The sequence below is a fragment of the Schistocerca nitens genome, chromosome 2, assembly GCF_023898315.1.
Source record: "Schistocerca nitens isolate TAMUIC-IGC-003100 chromosome 2, iqSchNite1.1, whole genome shotgun sequence".
NCBI lineage: Eukaryota > Metazoa > Arthropoda > Insecta > Orthoptera > Acrididae > Schistocerca > Schistocerca nitens.
Window position 1 is genome coordinate 1170845067 of NC_064615.1, and position 17044 is coordinate 1170862110.

Sequence of the window (17044 nt, forward strand, 5' to 3'; positions counted from 1 at the left end):
CAAGCAATTTCAAATGGACTATAGTTAAATAGCAGCATACTTCCGCTGGCTGCGTGTACCTGAAAGAAAACTACTCATGGGCTGTTGATAATGGTAGAAGAGACCGATCCCCCTCCAAAATCGGGATCGGAAGGTGCATGCGCTCGGCTGCATTCCCGAGCATCGGCGCGCATGCGCCCTCGGGACGGGCCGCTTGACGCCCCCTCCACGCGATCTCCAGCTGTGGCGACTCCCAGCAGCGGACGCAACATGGGATCAGTTGCTCCGTAGCCGCTGCGGGGTGCGCACGCCGAGGGATACGTCCGGCGGTCCCCGGTTCGTATGCCGGAGTCGAGGCGCACCGGTGGCGGCAGAAGGCCGCTTCGTCCTGAGGTCCACTGGCCAGTGCCGTCGACCTTGAGTGCGGCAGACTGGTTTAACTAGGATACGTCATTTAGATTAAGTCTGCGTAGCTTCTGCATTTGATCCTTCGAATTACCGGTGCTACATCATGTTTATATAGAGACAGCAGGTAAGCCATCTGTCTTATCCTTCCAGATTCGCATGTCGGTATTCTGCCAATCTGAAAATTGCACCACCGGAGCATACTATGAAATATGTGCCCGTATTCGTGTACTGGTTTACTTCAGACAGCTCGTCACGCAATTGTTTGTGACTCGGCATTGAATGCACTGAAGTAAAATTTTGGGGGCAGCTTTTGGTGATCATCAGTGAATCCATAACTTATCTTTTGGTCTTGTTTTCCTGTTGCAAGTAATCTTCCTCTTTCGTATTGCAAGTGGGTACAGTGAAGGTAATGTAGCTACGGTAAGATTATAGGAATAGAACTCTATGAAATGAGAAACTCTTAAGTCTTCTCTAGACATGGCATCTTACTTGTCGCTCTATTTTCTTATCTGGCTTCAATTATTCTTCCATATAACAGAGCTACATTAGTTATTCGATATACATTCGGAGCATGGCCTTAAGTAATTATTAAAAATTCATTTTCCTCATAGATTATCGTCAAAAATATATTTCTCGACGGAGCACATCTGACAGGGCCTCGTAAACGGAAGCGCGTAACATGTTTCGCTCGTTTTAAATGATAAGAAAACTACAACTAGGCAGTCCCAGTTAAGACTATTTGTATCTATGCACCAAAATCCGTCCCATAAAACGTCTTGGCGCATTCACTTACACGACTTAAGGCTTTTTCTCATTTCTCACGGATCTCAGCGTCGTTAACAGTGGTGGTCTTTGAGTGTAGGAATAGACAGTTTCCGACAAAGTAGACGTTAATGATGGAAAGTTCGTAGAGACATAATCCAGACCCAATGATAGTTGATCACACGTCGTCGCTTTAAGTATTTTTTTTTTTGAAATTTCCAGAAAGCATAGGTTAAAGAACGAAGTTCCTACAAAACATATTTCCTGACCAACCGCTTTCCCGTATAGCAGTGACAAAAATGTTCGAATGAAAAGACAGAGAACACTGGAGTTGCACACATGAGAGTTTAAAGCATACGCCAGTACTAACGCCTATATACTATCTGAATCAGGGTCCACAATAACTATTAGTATTACCATGGATAATGCTCACAGACAACTGGTATGTTATTTCTGAAGTATCATATTAATTATTTTTCAACAGATAGTGATAGGTCATTGTTGTTGAAGTCATGAATACAGAATCTGGTTTGATGCAGCTCCCGATGTTAGTCTATCTCAAGAAAATCGTTCCAGAGCTTATGCGTCCTAGATCTCTTGCATTTCTCACTCAGTACTTTAATCAAACCCAGATCCATAATTTTCCGTAATATTCTGTCGCACTACTTTTCAAAAACTTCTTTTCTACCTTGCCTATAGTGTTTAACGTCCACGCTACATTTCCATATTAGGCTACAATTCAGAAACTTCCACAAAATGGATTCCTGGCACCTAAATATATACCATAAGTTAAATTATTTTTCCAGGTGAGTTGTGTCGACTACGTACTGCAGCCACTTCTTATTTTCCTACGCAAGAAGAAAAATTCGTTTTCTACTTTCAGGCGTCACTTCCTGATCTAATTCCATCCGCTTCATTTGAGGTAACTAAATTACACTCCGTTACCTTTGCTTTTCATAGTTGGATGATCATCTAATAATCTCTTCTCAAGACGCTATTCATTCCATCGTAGGTAACTGTTCATTCACTTTACTTCATCCCTGATAGCTCCAGAGTCCATAGAGTGTATTCCTATCAGTATTTTCACAGAAGTATATTTACAAAAAAGTTGAAGTGCAGAGCTGATGATAAAATGGGTCCATGGGCGCTATTATTTAGTTGGGTGCAATTATTATTTTGCAACGAAAATGTTGCACTCAATCAACTTATGTTGCTAAGACTCGTAAAAGAGCTCTCACAAGTAAAGAAAAACGAACAGCAACTGCCAGCTATTCTTCAGCTTCTTCGTTACACATAATTGTGGAATCTGATTAAGCAACAGAACTGAAACAGCACCCTTCAAAAGCAGCGGCTTTCGTTCTCAACAACGTATACTGCATAAAATTATTAGCCATAAAATTATTAGTGATAAAAACTATAGAGTACATTTTACGGCCTATGTTAATAAATAGTGACGAATAGCTTTATTAGCGTCGTATACTGACTGGGCTGTTGGTAGTTCCTTCTGCACTGAGTTGCTCTTCTTCACGGATTGGCAGACGAAAGGGACTGAGCCCCAAGGCTATTGGCCAATGCGGTACATTTTTCCATATCGTCAGAAGTGCCGCGGGCTGTTATTCTCTGTGTACATAAGTGATCTGACGGGCAGGACGAGCAGCAGTCTGCAGCTGATGATGCTGTGGAGTACAGAAGGTGTCGTCACTGAGTGACTCTAAGTGGACACAGGATGAGTTACACAAACCTTTCTAGTTGTTGTGATGAATGGTAGGTTGCTACAAATGTAAAAAAAAAAAATGTAGGGAAAACGATACCTTAATACACCTATACAGCGTTAGTAGTGTACTGCTTGCCGTAATCCTATTATCCTATTGATTACATACCTAGGCGAGATTTTGCAAAGCGATATGAAGTGGAACGCACGTTGGAGGACTGTAGTAGGGAAGGCGAATAGTCCACTTCGGTTTCTTGGGAGAATTTTAGAAGGAAGGAAGGAAAGGAGATTGGGTCTAGCTTCCTGTCGACATCGACGCCATTAGAGATGGAGCACAAGATCGGATTTTGTCAAGGATGGGGAAGGATATTGGCCGTCCCATTTGAGAGGAACCATACCGCCATTCGGCAAACCTAAATGTGGATGGCCGTTTTGAGCCGTCGTCGTCCCGAATGCGAGTCCACTGTGGTAACGAGAATTTTAGAAAAGTGTGGTCCCGCAAGGGTTCACATACTGGACTCTGGTGCGATCTATTCTTGATCAGATGTCGAGTGTCTGGTATCCACATCCGGTCGGCTTATAGTAAGATATTGAAGTATCTCAGAGGCGAGCTGGTAGATTTGTTACCAGAAGCTTCGAACAACACGCAGGTATTACGGAGATACTGCGAATACAAAGGGGAATTTCTCCAGGGAAGGCGACGTTATTTTACAGGAACACTAGTCAGAAAACTTAGAATGAACATTTGATGCTGAATGCAGGAAGATACTGTTCCCCTCAACGTACATTTTGCGTAACGACCACGCAATTAGGAGAACTTTGGGCTCTTGTGGGGGTATACTAGACAGCCGTTTTTCTCTCGCTCTGTTAGCGAGTGGAACAGGAAACGAAATGACTGATAGCGGTAATAGGCCCTCTTTGGTAAGCACCATACGGTGACTTGCGAAGCATGTAGGCCTATCTCGATGTAGATGTAGAGGTGGTCAGATGCGTAGACGTTACTTAAATGCAAAATGAAGAAGGCAATGGGTACGGCTGTCTAAAAACTCACGTGCAGAGATTCGCTTGATTTGATGCAACTGTAATCCTGTGAGTGGCTCAATAGCTGGATCCTGTGGTGTCACCGCCAGACACCACACTTGCTAGGTGGTAGCCTTTAAATCAGCCGCGGTCCATTAGTATACGTCGGACCCGCGTGTCGCCACTGTCAGTGATCGCAGACCGAGCGCCGCCACACGGCAGGTCTAGAGAGAGTTACTAGCACTCGCCCAGTTGTACAGCCGACGTTCATAGGAATGGTTCACTGACAATCACGCTCTCATTTGCCGAGACGATAGTTTGCATAGCCTTCAGCTACGTCAATTGCTACGACCTAGCAAGGCACCATTACCAGTTAATATTGAAATTATACTTTTGTATAGTCAAGAGCGATGTACACCGATTATGGATTAAAGTTAAGTATTACATGAACTACGTACTTTATTTGCTACTATTAATTCCCTTAACTGTTCCAGACCTCACGCCAGTCTGCATGACATTAAACGCGTGTATTTCGGCCTCCTCTAGCAACACGGTGTTGGCTCTTCTGCCAACACGTCAGATCCCGTGCTGCGCTCCTTCCGCATAGTAGGTCGTTGTCCTGGCCACAGTGCCACTGTACGCTCTCGAAAGGGATTTTCGCCTTCGTGGTGTAATTTACCGACGGCAGTACTTGAAATGGTTAATGAACCGTTCGTTTGAAACCAATCGACAGTGCGCGCGTGTTCACTGGAGGGGCAGCTGTTTGCTGAATAATATTACTGATATTTGCGGCGCAACGATAAAGCCGTTATTTAATTTAATTCATTTCGCGTCGGTCGTAGACCCCTGGAGTAAAAATAAAAGTCGTGTCACTTAAGCTAATAATTGTGATCTTCCAAGCATACATTGTGGTAGTACCGTGTCAATAAGACTAGTGACAAGTATAAACTCCTGCGTTCTTAATTCATAATTAACAACACGTGGCTTTTATAAACAGACAATTTTGTGTGTAAGCGTGAAGGTAATTTCAAAATTCTTAGGAATTTTGTATTGCGCTTATGAGACTATCATTCTGTTTCATAGAAAACAGACTTAAATCGTAGCTACTACGAATGACCTTGACGAGCGCCCGCATCTCGTGGTCGTGCGGTAGCGTTCTCGCTTCCCACGCACGGGTTCCCGGGTTCGATTCCCGGCGGGGTCAGGGATTTTCTCTGCCTCGTGATGGCTGGGTGTTGTGTGCTGTCCTTAGGTTAGCTAGGTTTAAGTAGTTCTAAGTTCTAGGGGACTTATGACCACAGCAGTTGAGTCCCATAGTGCTCAGAGCCATTTGAACCAACCTTGACGAGCAACGACCATGGTAATTCGTAGCCAGTTCGCTGAAGGAACAAACACTGATTTCGTATTTATCCTTGCAGAGGGAACAGTACGTTGTCTTCCAGAAAAGCTTCATTCCACTAGAAAAATGACAGAGTGATCTTCATCACAACTTTCCTTGGTATCACTGTGTCTTTACGAATTCAAAAGCAACTGTTTGGCATCCCGTCGATGGCGTTTTCACTGGACATGTTGCACAAGTCCCAGTTGAGGGAAGATGTGAATGGTAAAGGCCAAACCTTTCCTAAAGACCTCTCAATATAGGGAAATTATAGATAACCTAACTCTGGGTTTTATCATCCGTCCTCTCGAATACGAGTACAGTGCGTTGCCATTACTACGCTATCACTGTCGATTTGGTAGAGATGTCGTGTGTTCCTAAAACTTCGCTCTGGAGGTGGGGAGGGGAGAAGAATGGGGCAGGAGGATGGAAGACAGGTAATAAACTGTTTATTGTTCGGGTGACGTCGATTCTGCAAGAGATGGACCAGTAGCTGATGAAAAGGAGGGTAGATAGGTGGATAACGAAAGTGATCTCGTTTCTAGAAATGAATCTTTGCGGCATCCATTTTACTGGGTAAGTATATGACATATACGCTGTTACAACAGTAATATGCATTGCACCATTACAATCTGACAGCAAGAGTTTGTCGTGACGTATTTTCTTTTGATGTAAGCTTATAACTTCCAGCTTTCTTTTAATTAAAAAAATAACTAGTCACTGTTAGCGACTACAGTGATCTGTATATTGTAATTTAAAATACACCATTAACCCCCACCCTTCCCCTGCAACTCCGAGTATTTAAAGAACCGAACTGCCGTTTGTAGATCAGTTCCACGACTTTGTAGGTATCTTCAGTGGCATCTGCGAATACTGTCTACAAAATGAGTAGCAAATAGAGTTAGCTGTATAAAAATATTAAACTGGAACATCGTGTTTGATGCTGAGTTTTTGTGGAATGAACTGTGAAATGGCGTTAAATCGTTCGCCATTCATAACTGTGCGGATATCTACGGGAGACAATTTTTAGAAAATGCCTGAAATTACGTTTAAAATTTGTTGCAAGTCGGTAAGTGCTCTCACCATCAAACACTGGATGTTTATATCTTGGGTAATTTGTGCTCCGTGTTAACAAAAGCTAGTTTCTCACGGGAGCCAGTCTCTATGACGTCATGTATCTTGAACTACGTAGGGAGGCCAGAAAGTATGCTAGCCATGTCGTTCTACGCTTAGACCGCTGTGCAGGGGTATACATTGTCAGACGGCACGACGAATTTCGGGTTGCTTGCAGACATATTTCTGTTGCGGTACGGATAACAGCTGCATCGCAGTATGAATGTGAAACGGCACGGAAACTGGAAACTTACTCCAAAGTTGCGGTGTCCCTATACGATTCTGGTGCGCAAAAACGTCTAAACTGCACACAAAATCGTCGTAAAATTTTCGCGGTGTGTGAACCAAAGGCAAGGTCGCGTCCACCCTTAGAGAAATAGTGGAAAAAATTCGGACGAGGCTGCACAGACGTTGAGGTGATAGCCGGGAAGACGACGTCTTACCCCACACGATTTTCGTCTTATCGGTAAGATGAAAGAACATCTGTGGCGGAAGAAATTTTTACATAGATGAGTGCGTTCACACAGCGTTTCTCGAATGGCTCCATGACTAATGAGTGAATTTCTCTCGTCGAGAAAATGAATGCCTTGTTGTACGTTCCGATAACTGTTTACAGAGAAGCAGTAGCTATGTTGAAAAACAGTGTCATGTGTCTGGGCCACTTTATAGTCGTAACTTACTCGTCCGTAGTAATAATATGAAACTAACTTTACGGTGTCCCCTCCTATGCCGTGCAATAATGTAATTTTGCAGGTGCGTTCAATGATATACGTGCTTACTGTCAGCAAAATGTGTTGCAAACACAGCAAGCAGTAGATGAAGAATAACTTAAAATCTTATGCCTGATACTGAAGCTTTGCTTCGTAAACAGGGAAAATTTAGTAGGCAATCTACTTTAACATGGCATTAGTTTGTGGTGGTGATAGAGAGAAAAAGTTAAAGATTTACTTTATGTATACGTTTGTTGGAAACAGGTAAATGTTATTCTTCAATAATAGGTTGAAAATAATCTGGGTAATTTGCGAGCCGTGAGCTGCGCTGCATAAAGATATACAATAGTTTCTAATTTCTGTAACTTTAATGTTGGACTTACTGCGTGAAATCTTTAACGTACGATTGTACTGAGTTACACTAGGGTACAGTTAAGTGGATATCGAACGTGATCTTCACGTTTTTTGAAATGAATTTTCGCAGCATTAGCATCTCTGGAGGAAACTACGGGAAATATACGTTCTTATAACAGTAATGAGTGTATTGACTGCTTTTTAAATTTAGTGACTGCTTATATGCAATAGTGAAAGTCGTCTGCTTCTCACTCCTGGAAGCCCTTTGGCAGGCAACCTATAGTTGGGACTAGCTGACTGGTTGTTTAGCATCATACGTTAACAGCATACGTAGTTTAACAGCATACGTTTAGAGCACAGCGTTGTACGGTAGTGAAACAAGGACTGTGGGAAAACCGGAGCAAAAGAGAATCCAAACATTTGAGATGAGGTGCTACAGGAGAATGTTGAAAATTATGTGGGCTGATAAGATAAAAAATGAGGAGTTTCTCCGCAGAATCGGCAAGCAAAGGAATGTATGGAAAACACCGACAACAGCAAGGGACAGAATAGTAGTATATCTGTTAAAACAGCTTGGAATGACTTCCATGACACTACAGGAAGCAGTAGAGGTAAAAAATTGTATAGCAGGACAAAGATTGCTATACATCCAAGAAATAATTGACTACTTAGGTTACAAGAGCTGCCCTGAGATGAAGAGGTTGGCACAGGACAGGAATTCGTGGTAGGGCGCATTAGACCACTCAGATGAAATGACTCAAAAAAGCAGCAAAAGAATATCAACTGAGAGTCTAAAATGAACATACAGTTACGATATCCCTGGTGATGGAATGCCACCTTTATTTTTATAATTGGTTTAGCAGCTGTTGTATAATACTGCCACTAATAGTGATGTCTTCAACACTACATCATCTCAGTCGGTAATGCAAGTAAATTCCTCGGCGTCATCAGCGAACTGGGCGTCCTCCGGTTTTAACGAAATATTATAATCTTTGCAATGCAATAAAAAAGACAGACAGACAGATGATACTACGACCGTTGCTGACCTTCTTTCTGTTCCTCATCCAAAATGTTTCTATTACCTCCCTACCTTTCATTAGGCAGTAGTCAAGATATTATCTTATCTCTTGGAATCCAATGAAGACTTCCTTTGACGTTAAAGTTTTTCGTGGCGGTGTCCTTGTAAAGGATCTGCAAAATAAAACTGGCCCGGAAATTGCACCGTAAGATAAAAGAAAAAGGCGACGAGTCAAACAGGAATTATCCGAATGGGACGGAAATCGGTAGATATGATGCACATGTGAAAATGCACGTGATAACAACTTCAGAAACAGTGGATAATTTATTTGAAACAGCGTTGGTCCACCTCTGGCCCTTATGCAAGTAGTTATTCGAGTTGGTAATGAATAGTCGTCCTCCTGAAGGACATCGTGCCAATCTCTGTACAATTATTGCGTTAGATCGTCAAAATCGCGAGCTAGTTAGAGGGCCCTGCCTATAATGCTCCCAGCGGTTTCGGTTAGGGCCAAATCCGGCAGCCTCACTCGCCAAAGTTGGGTTTGGCAGGCACGAAGACAAGCAGTAGAAACCCTCGCAGTATGCAGGCGGGCACTACCCTGCCGAAATGGAAGACCATGCTGGCTTTCCATGAAGGGAAACAAAACGGGGCATAGAATATCGTCGACACACCGCTTTGCTGTAAGGCTGTCGTGGATGACAGACAAAGGAGTCCTGCTATAAAAGAAGTGATACCCCGGACCATCACTCCCGTATGTCGGTCTGTAAGGCAGCCGACAGTCAGTTCGGTATCCCACCAACGTCCGTGGCACCTCCAGACAGGTCTTCGCTGCTCTTCGGGGCTCAGTTCGACACCAGTCAATGAGATTACAGGCCGAAAACGTCTCTGGAGGGGCGCCGGGTATTGGTGGGATACCAACGTGATTGCCGCCCGCAGTACCGCCTGAGACCTTTGAATGCTGCTCTGGAGTGTCATTGGTTTTTATAGCACTTCCCATTCGGTTGTCGTCCACGACAGCCTTACACTGCACCGGTACGTCGAGGTTATTCTACACCCCGTTTTGTTGCTCTGATGTCGAACCAAAATGGGCTTACACTTCAGCTAGATAACGCCTGCCCGCGCACGACGGGGCTTCTATTGCTTGTCTTCGTGTTCGCCAGAACCTCAGCCAGCGAAGAGCCGGATTTCTCCCCAAATGAGGACATATGGAGTATTATGGGCAGAGTCCACCAGTCAGTTGGGGATTGGACAGAAATTGCCACGATGTCCCTCTAGAGGACACCAAACAACTCCATCAGTCAATGTCAAGCCAGATAACCGCTTGCAAAATGACCACAGGTGGACTAACGCGTTACTGAGTTACTCACTTTGTGTGAAGCTATTTCTCTTATATAAATCATCCAGTTTCTCTGAAATTGTCATCATAGGTTTCTCTGTACATCTACATCACCGCTACCATTCGGATAATTCCTTCGTTGTGCGTTTTTTCTTTGATTTCTGTTTCCTTTCCTTTTCTTCGTTTACTTTATTAACCCTAAGATAGGCAACACAGTCTACATCATTCGAGGCCGATTACGTAAGTAGGGTTGCCTATCTTCCAAGGCAAAGTAAAGCTCCGCCGTCCTGGTCTCACATGGACTAGTTGGAAACGACTGAACGCCGTGTCATCCTCAACCAACTGGAGTCATTTTGAAAACGTGATGTGTAATGGTGTGTGGTCAGCACACCTCCCTCCGGCCGTTATCGGATTTGCAGACGTTCTAGTCTCTACTTATGATTCAAATAGCTTCTCAAATGGCCTCGAGAGGCTGAGTGCTCCCTGTTCCAGTCGTTCCACTGAGAAAAATTCCCTGTCAGTACCAGGAACTGATTATGGGGCCTCCTGATATGAATCGTGTTGATATTTAGGATAATGGAATGTTTACTGGGTCAGTTTTTATCTGCCAGGAAGTTTCATATCTGGTAGTTACTGTGTAAAATTTTCCTTCATCTGCAGACGAAGAAAATAATCTTCAACGGCACGATTTTTGACACGGTTAGAGGATCGTAAAATTTTACTGTGTGCTGGACCGAGACTCGAGCTCGGGACCTTTGCCTTTCGGGGGCAAGTGCTCTACCAACTGAGCTACCCAAGCACGACTCACGCCGCAACCTCACAGCCTTACTTCTGCCAGTGGCTCGTCTCCTGCCTTCCAAACTTTACAGAAGCTGTCCTGCGAACCGTATAGTTGGCTGGCTTTGTAATTTCTTCGCCTTGATTTCATGTGCCTTGCAATCATAATTATAGATTTCTCTCCAGCCTGTCCTTTCATCCATTTCTTTTATTTTCCTTTTAGTATTTTCCAGTACGCTAATCTGTAGTGATCTCTAACACTTTTTTTGAATGGTTTCCACATAAAACGACTATTTCTCTCTCCATTACTTTAAGACATTTATCACACGCTGATCATAATCATTACTCCTCAGACCCATCGGAGACATACGCTTGATAAGTATTTTGTCTACCAAAAGCAATCCAGAACATTCTACTCTTTGCCCTGTCCCTGTAATTAACACCTTCTGCTACCCTACATAGAGAAAGTCATCTATTTTTTCTATGTCATCATTGTTAATTTCCAGTTTTCTCTTTTCAGTGCAGTAGCTGTATACAATTTTGGTCTAATGTCAAGATTATTTTTGGACTTTTTGTATTATATCTTCTATGTTGAAATTAACTTGAACTGTATACGAACTATAGCACGTCAACAGCAAAACGAATGCCGTACAGATACGTTCATTAACACATACTGCATTTTACCCAGTTTATGTGTTTATAAACTCCGTCTGCAGCTAATGAGCACAATTTTGATGATCTCTTTCTCATAAGCCTTATTCACAAATCTGAATCTTCTACTGTGTTGAAGTAGTAGGATTCTTATAAACATATTCTTCAGCGTTAAAAGGGCCATTAGTAGATATGCAGAAATTCAGTAAAAACATGCTCAAATATTTATAAAGACTATTTCTTACAGAGATCATTACGGATTATGGGAATATATAGCCACATTTTAAAAAATATTTAGAGGTTTTACATAAACTTAGATATCAGTGCCTACTCTTGCCACATGCATTTTACTTTTAGATTTCTACATGATTATGTTAGTATTTATATATCTGTGAACAAAAACAAAGAGATTTTGTGGAATTTAAACAAGTAGAGCGATCGTGCTCTGAAAAGCGGAAAAACGACTGAAGAGTGACAGTGTAAAATGTTTTAAGTTCAGTTTTTCTTGAAAATATGGGTTTTCAGTGTTTTTTGCTCTAGGTAATCGCTTGCATCACCGTAGACTGGATGGAGGTGCCAAACAGTGGATAAAGTCTTTCAAAGATGCGGTAATACACAGCACATGGTCTTTGACGAACCTATGTGTACATCTAGGGCTCGGACGTGTAAAAGACGTGAGGAGTGGTTTTTGTTAGCTTCTGTTCTATTAGTTAAATACTTAACGCTGTATTTCTGCACTTCTATTATCACAAATAGAACATAGTGCCTCAGTATTAACGACATTTGGAACAAATTCCTTTTTCATAATATTTTGCTGAAAATTGACGTTCTTGAGATCGTGGCTGTATACAAAATACATACTTAGTCGTGCAATGGACAAAGCAGCAACTATCCACTGTTAATAATTATATTTTTATAGAGCAACATCAGCTGTAGGAAAAAACAGTCGACAATAAATACAAACAACATCAATTTTAATTTAGTCGTGAACAGCCGGTAACGGCGCTGTTTGCGTAAATAAACAGCATTATTAAGAATTTCTGGTTCCTGATTTCATCTTGGCGTTAATTAACACGGAGATACTTACTTATTGGCACCTAGAACCGGTCGGTTTTCGGTTGCGGCACTTAGAACGTTTATAAAAAGTACATATTTTCTAATGTATCTCATTTTTTGGGCGATGCTGTAAGCAATATAATTCTGCGGAACCAGAACAGCTTTTCAAACTTTCGGATACAAATCAGTTATGTACAAACAGAGATACTGGATTGCCTTTTCGTTCTTCTTAGAAATGAGAGATTTGACACTTACAACTTCTTGTGTTTTCAGTCTTGAATTGTGAGTCGAATATGGAAATATACAAATTATCTCCTCGAAACAGTAAAAAAATGTGGTTCAGTCACACACATTGTTTTATATCTGCTTCGTGTCGCACGTGCAGTTGGTTGCACGTGAACGGTCTACAGTGTAGACAGCAGTGGCGCATCTAGCTGCCGCTCGCGGAACTGATCTGTAGATTTGCTTGAGAACGGCTGATGAGGTACTCTGCACAGAATGGTGCTGCTTACTTCCCAGGCCTTGTAACGAACAGCAGAGGCAGCATCCGGCAGCAGCTGCCAGCGGCATTAAGCGCTCTCCGTCATTTCGGCCGCTACGAGAGCGAGCTTGAGGCCAAATTTTATCATGTTTTTCTTTTCCCTTACGCCCATTTTTTATTTACTTACTCAGAAGCAACCACTCAGATTACCGACTCGGGTTGAAAAGTGTTTCAGATTCTGCTCGCTCCATACACTTTTTTTCCCTCCTCATTCCGAACAACTTGATTTTGTAAATTAAGAAGCGTAGTGCATGATCTGCATCAATGAAAGCATCGTAACAAATTCAGTGTGTCTGAAGCGTGAGAAAGGAAAAAGGAGACGCAAAGCGCAGAAGGCTATAATGCGAAGAGAGTCATTGGAAAACTGAAACTTTCATCTCGTGGTGTAGAGTTGGATGGCGTGTAGTCATTAGATAACAAAGCTGTTGTCCTTGAAAGGTGCGACTCGACATCGAGTCCTGTGCCGATGCTCAGCCAAAATCGCTCTGCGAATTACGAATCACATACGCTCATAGTGCCAGCGTTTCGCTTCTTACTGCCAGAAACACCTGTTTTACTTCTCTTCCAAGTGTTACTAAGTACACTACTGGCCATTAAAATTGCTACACCAAGAAGAAATGCAGATGATAGACGGGTATTCATTGGACAAATATATTATACTAGAACTGACATGTGATTACATTTTCACGCAATTTGGGTGCATAGATCCTGAGGAATCAGTACCCAGAACAACCACTTCTGGCAGTAATACCGACCTTGATACGCCTGGGAAACGACTGAAACAGAGCTTGGATGGCGTGTACAGGTACAGCTGCCCATGCAGCTTCAACGCGATACCACAGTTCATCAAGAATAGTGACTGGCGTATTGGGACGAGCCAGTTGCTCGGCCACCATTGACCAGACGTTTTCAACTGATGAGAGATCTGGAGAATTTGCTGGCCAGGGCAGCAGTCGAACATTTTCTGTATCCAGAAAGGCCCGTAAAGGACCTGCAACATGCGGTCGTACATTATCCTGCTGAAATGTACGGTTTCGCAGGGATCGAATGAAGGGTAGAGCCACGGGTCGTAACACATCTGAAATGTAACGTCCACTGTTCAAAGTTCCGTCAATGCGAACAAGAGGTGACCGAGACGTGTAACCAATGGCACCCCATACCATCACGCCGGATGATACGCCAGTATGGCGATGACGAATACACGCTTCCAATGTGCGTTCACTGCGATGTCGCCAAACACGGATGCGACCATCACGATGCTGTAAACAGAACCTGGACTCATCCTAAAAAATTATGTTTTGCCAAATGTGCACCCAGGTTCGTCTTTGAGTACACCATCGCAGGCGCTCCTGTCTGTGATGCAGCGTCGAGGGTAACCGCAGCCATGGTCTCCGAGCCGATAGTCCATGCTGCTGCAAAGGTCGTCTAACGGTTCGTGCAGATGGTTGTTGTCTTGCAAATGTCCCCATCTCTTGACTCAGCAATGTCGCGATACGATAAACCGCAATCGCTATAGGCTACAATCGGACCTTTATGAAAGTCGGAAACATGATGGTACGCATGTCTCCTCCTTACACGTGGAATTACAACAACGTTTCACCAGGCAACGCCGGTCAGCTGCTGTTTGTGTATGAGAAATCTGTTGGAAACTTTCCTCATGCCAGCACGTTGTAAGTGTCGCCATCGGCGTCCACCCTGTGTGAATGCTCTGAAAAGCTGATCATTTGCATATCACAGCATCTTGTTCCTCTCGGTTAAATTTCGTGTCTGTATTATGTCATCTTCGTGATGTAGCAATTTTAATGGCCAGTAGTGTAATTTTGGGAATACGGAGCGGTTTCTCATATCCTTGCCACGGACATGTTATGCATTGATGACTTTTATATTGTATGTTTGCAACAGTTATACGTTACGAAACAGCAGTGCCAGAGTTACTGACAAGTACGATGCAGTGATCTTTGCCTGTCCGAAAGAACAGGCGGTGCTACGTCTACAGTCACGAATATAAACAGGAAACCTGTACGCATTTACGAATATGAATTACCGTCGGCTGTATATAACGACAAAAATAGTGACACAAGGAAGACGACTTATGGAAGTTTGTGTCTGGCCGTGATTCGTGCACGGATAGCCGAAGTGGATAAGGCGATCGATCGCTTATAGTGAGAAATGAATGCATGTCCGAAGGAACATGACATCGTTCTTCTTAATAACACAGATACTGGTGTTTCGTATTTATGAGCGACAATATCAGGCCCTAGACTTAACAGTAAATGAGTCCTTCCTGGACGGGAATATACGGAACGTGCGGGTGCATGTTGTGACACAAGGAAGAAGGCATCTGAAAGTTAGGGTCTGACCGTGATTCGTGAAACTGATAGGCCAAGCGGTTAAGGCGACGGCTTGCGTTAATCAGGAATCCGGGTTTTTAGCGCCAGCCCGGCACAAACTTTCATTGTCGTCTTTCTAACGTACATTCGAAGGTGATTCATATTCGCAGCTGCGAGTACATTTCCTGCAATTACTCATTAAAAAGCGGTAACCTGTAGTAACGTGCTGCAGATGGTCTTATTACTCATTCTAAAGCATCCTGAGACATGTGTAATTCCTGTAGTCGTACTACTAAGTAGCCGGTTAAGTATTTTCTGTGGTCAGAGGAAGGAAACCACTTACAACCATTAAATGGACAAAGCGTAGTTGCGCCCTTTGATGTTCGAAGCAACCGTTGAATTGACGACAAAACTACCTTAGGTTTACAGACCCTATGACTAGTTTTTGCTTTTATTCCATCGTAAGAGTATGAAACAGATTGCCTCAACGCATGCGTGTACGCGCCGTGGTGTGTTCTGTCCGATACCTTCATGTCGGTCGGGCTACATCCGAATAGTGTCAAAGGCAGTATGAATATGCTGCTCCAGTGTCTCCACATCTGGAATGGGCTCTGCATACATGATACATCTGAGATGCCCCCTTAACCAGGAATACCGCCGGTTGAGATTCGGTGAACGAGCAGGCCAAGCAAATGAACCCCCTCGTCCGATCCATCGACTAGAGAAGACACGATTGAGATGCGTCAAGACGTTAACGGCGGAGTGGGCTGCAGCACCGTGATGTAGCAGCCACATAACCCTTCGAATCATCAGTGACACTTCTTCCAGCAGAGGAGCCAAAATCACCTTCAAGATACAACATAGTTGCGGCCTGTTACGTGGCGTGGAAGAAAGACTGGTCCCAAAATACGATCGCCAATTATCCCGGCCCACAGATTCCGGCTGTATCGATACTGTCACCATACCATGGGGGTCCTGCATACTACCCCACAGATGACTGTTAAGAAAATTCATGATGCAATATTGCGTAAAACCGGTCTCATCTGTGAATAGGGTGGATGACATTAATCCCGGAATGGTAGTTGTCTGGTGAAAAAACTAGTGACATAACTGCTTCTGATGTGGAAAGTCTGTCGCTAGTGAGCTTTGCACATGCTGTAACTGATACAGGGAGTAACAATTGTCCTGCAGAACGTTGCACACGGTCGTCTGGCTTACCCCGTACTGGCGGGCCAACTGCCTGGTACTGACACGGCGCGGCTGTCGCCCTCCACAGTGCTAATACGTCTGATGCCCGATCACTTCGGGTACGTCCTTCATGACACTGTCTCAGACAAACGGCAAAACACTGTTGCAGACATTGAATGCTGTCGTTTTTGTCGGCGGGGACAGGTCTCCCGATTCAACCTTGCTGCCCGCCGACCGTTGCCATTTGCGTTTCCGAAAGAAAACACCATGTCGGTAAGCTCTCAGTTCGAATACGCAACAATTGTCTACAACGCTGTATCATACCCACTATAAGGTGAGTCAGCAAGAGAAATGAATTGGACACAACATTACCGATTACTGTGGCATGAGACGAACAGTACCATCCACATAATGGTTCTGAGCACTATGGGACTTAACATCTGATGTCATCAGTCACCTAGAACTTAGAATTACTTAAACCTAACTAACCTAAGGACATCACACACATCCATACCCGAGGCAGGATTCGAACCTGCGACCGTAGCGGTCGCGCGGTTCCAGGCTGTAGCGCCGAGAACCGCTCGTCCACCCTGGCCGGCACCATCCTATGGTAGGAAACCATGCATACTGTACCTTTGGCTGCGTGGTACTGCTCGAATTACACCGTAGTCGTTGTAATAAAGTATGATTGAATAAATGATCTCAAGCATGG

The 17044-nt window shown here is 43.6% G+C and overlaps 1 protein-coding gene across 1 annotated transcript in view; it reads left to right on the forward strand.

The window, feature by feature from the left end:
- Positions 1-279: 279 nt before the first annotated feature.
- LOC126235632 (PDF receptor-like) overlaps positions 280-17044 on the forward strand; it is a 368747-nt gene continuing 351982 nt past the window's right edge. Inside the window, exon 1 of the mRNA XM_049944344.1 lies at positions 280-511. The gene's annotated coding sequence lies outside the window, so the exon portion shown is untranslated. The remainder of the gene's footprint in view (positions 512-17044) is intronic.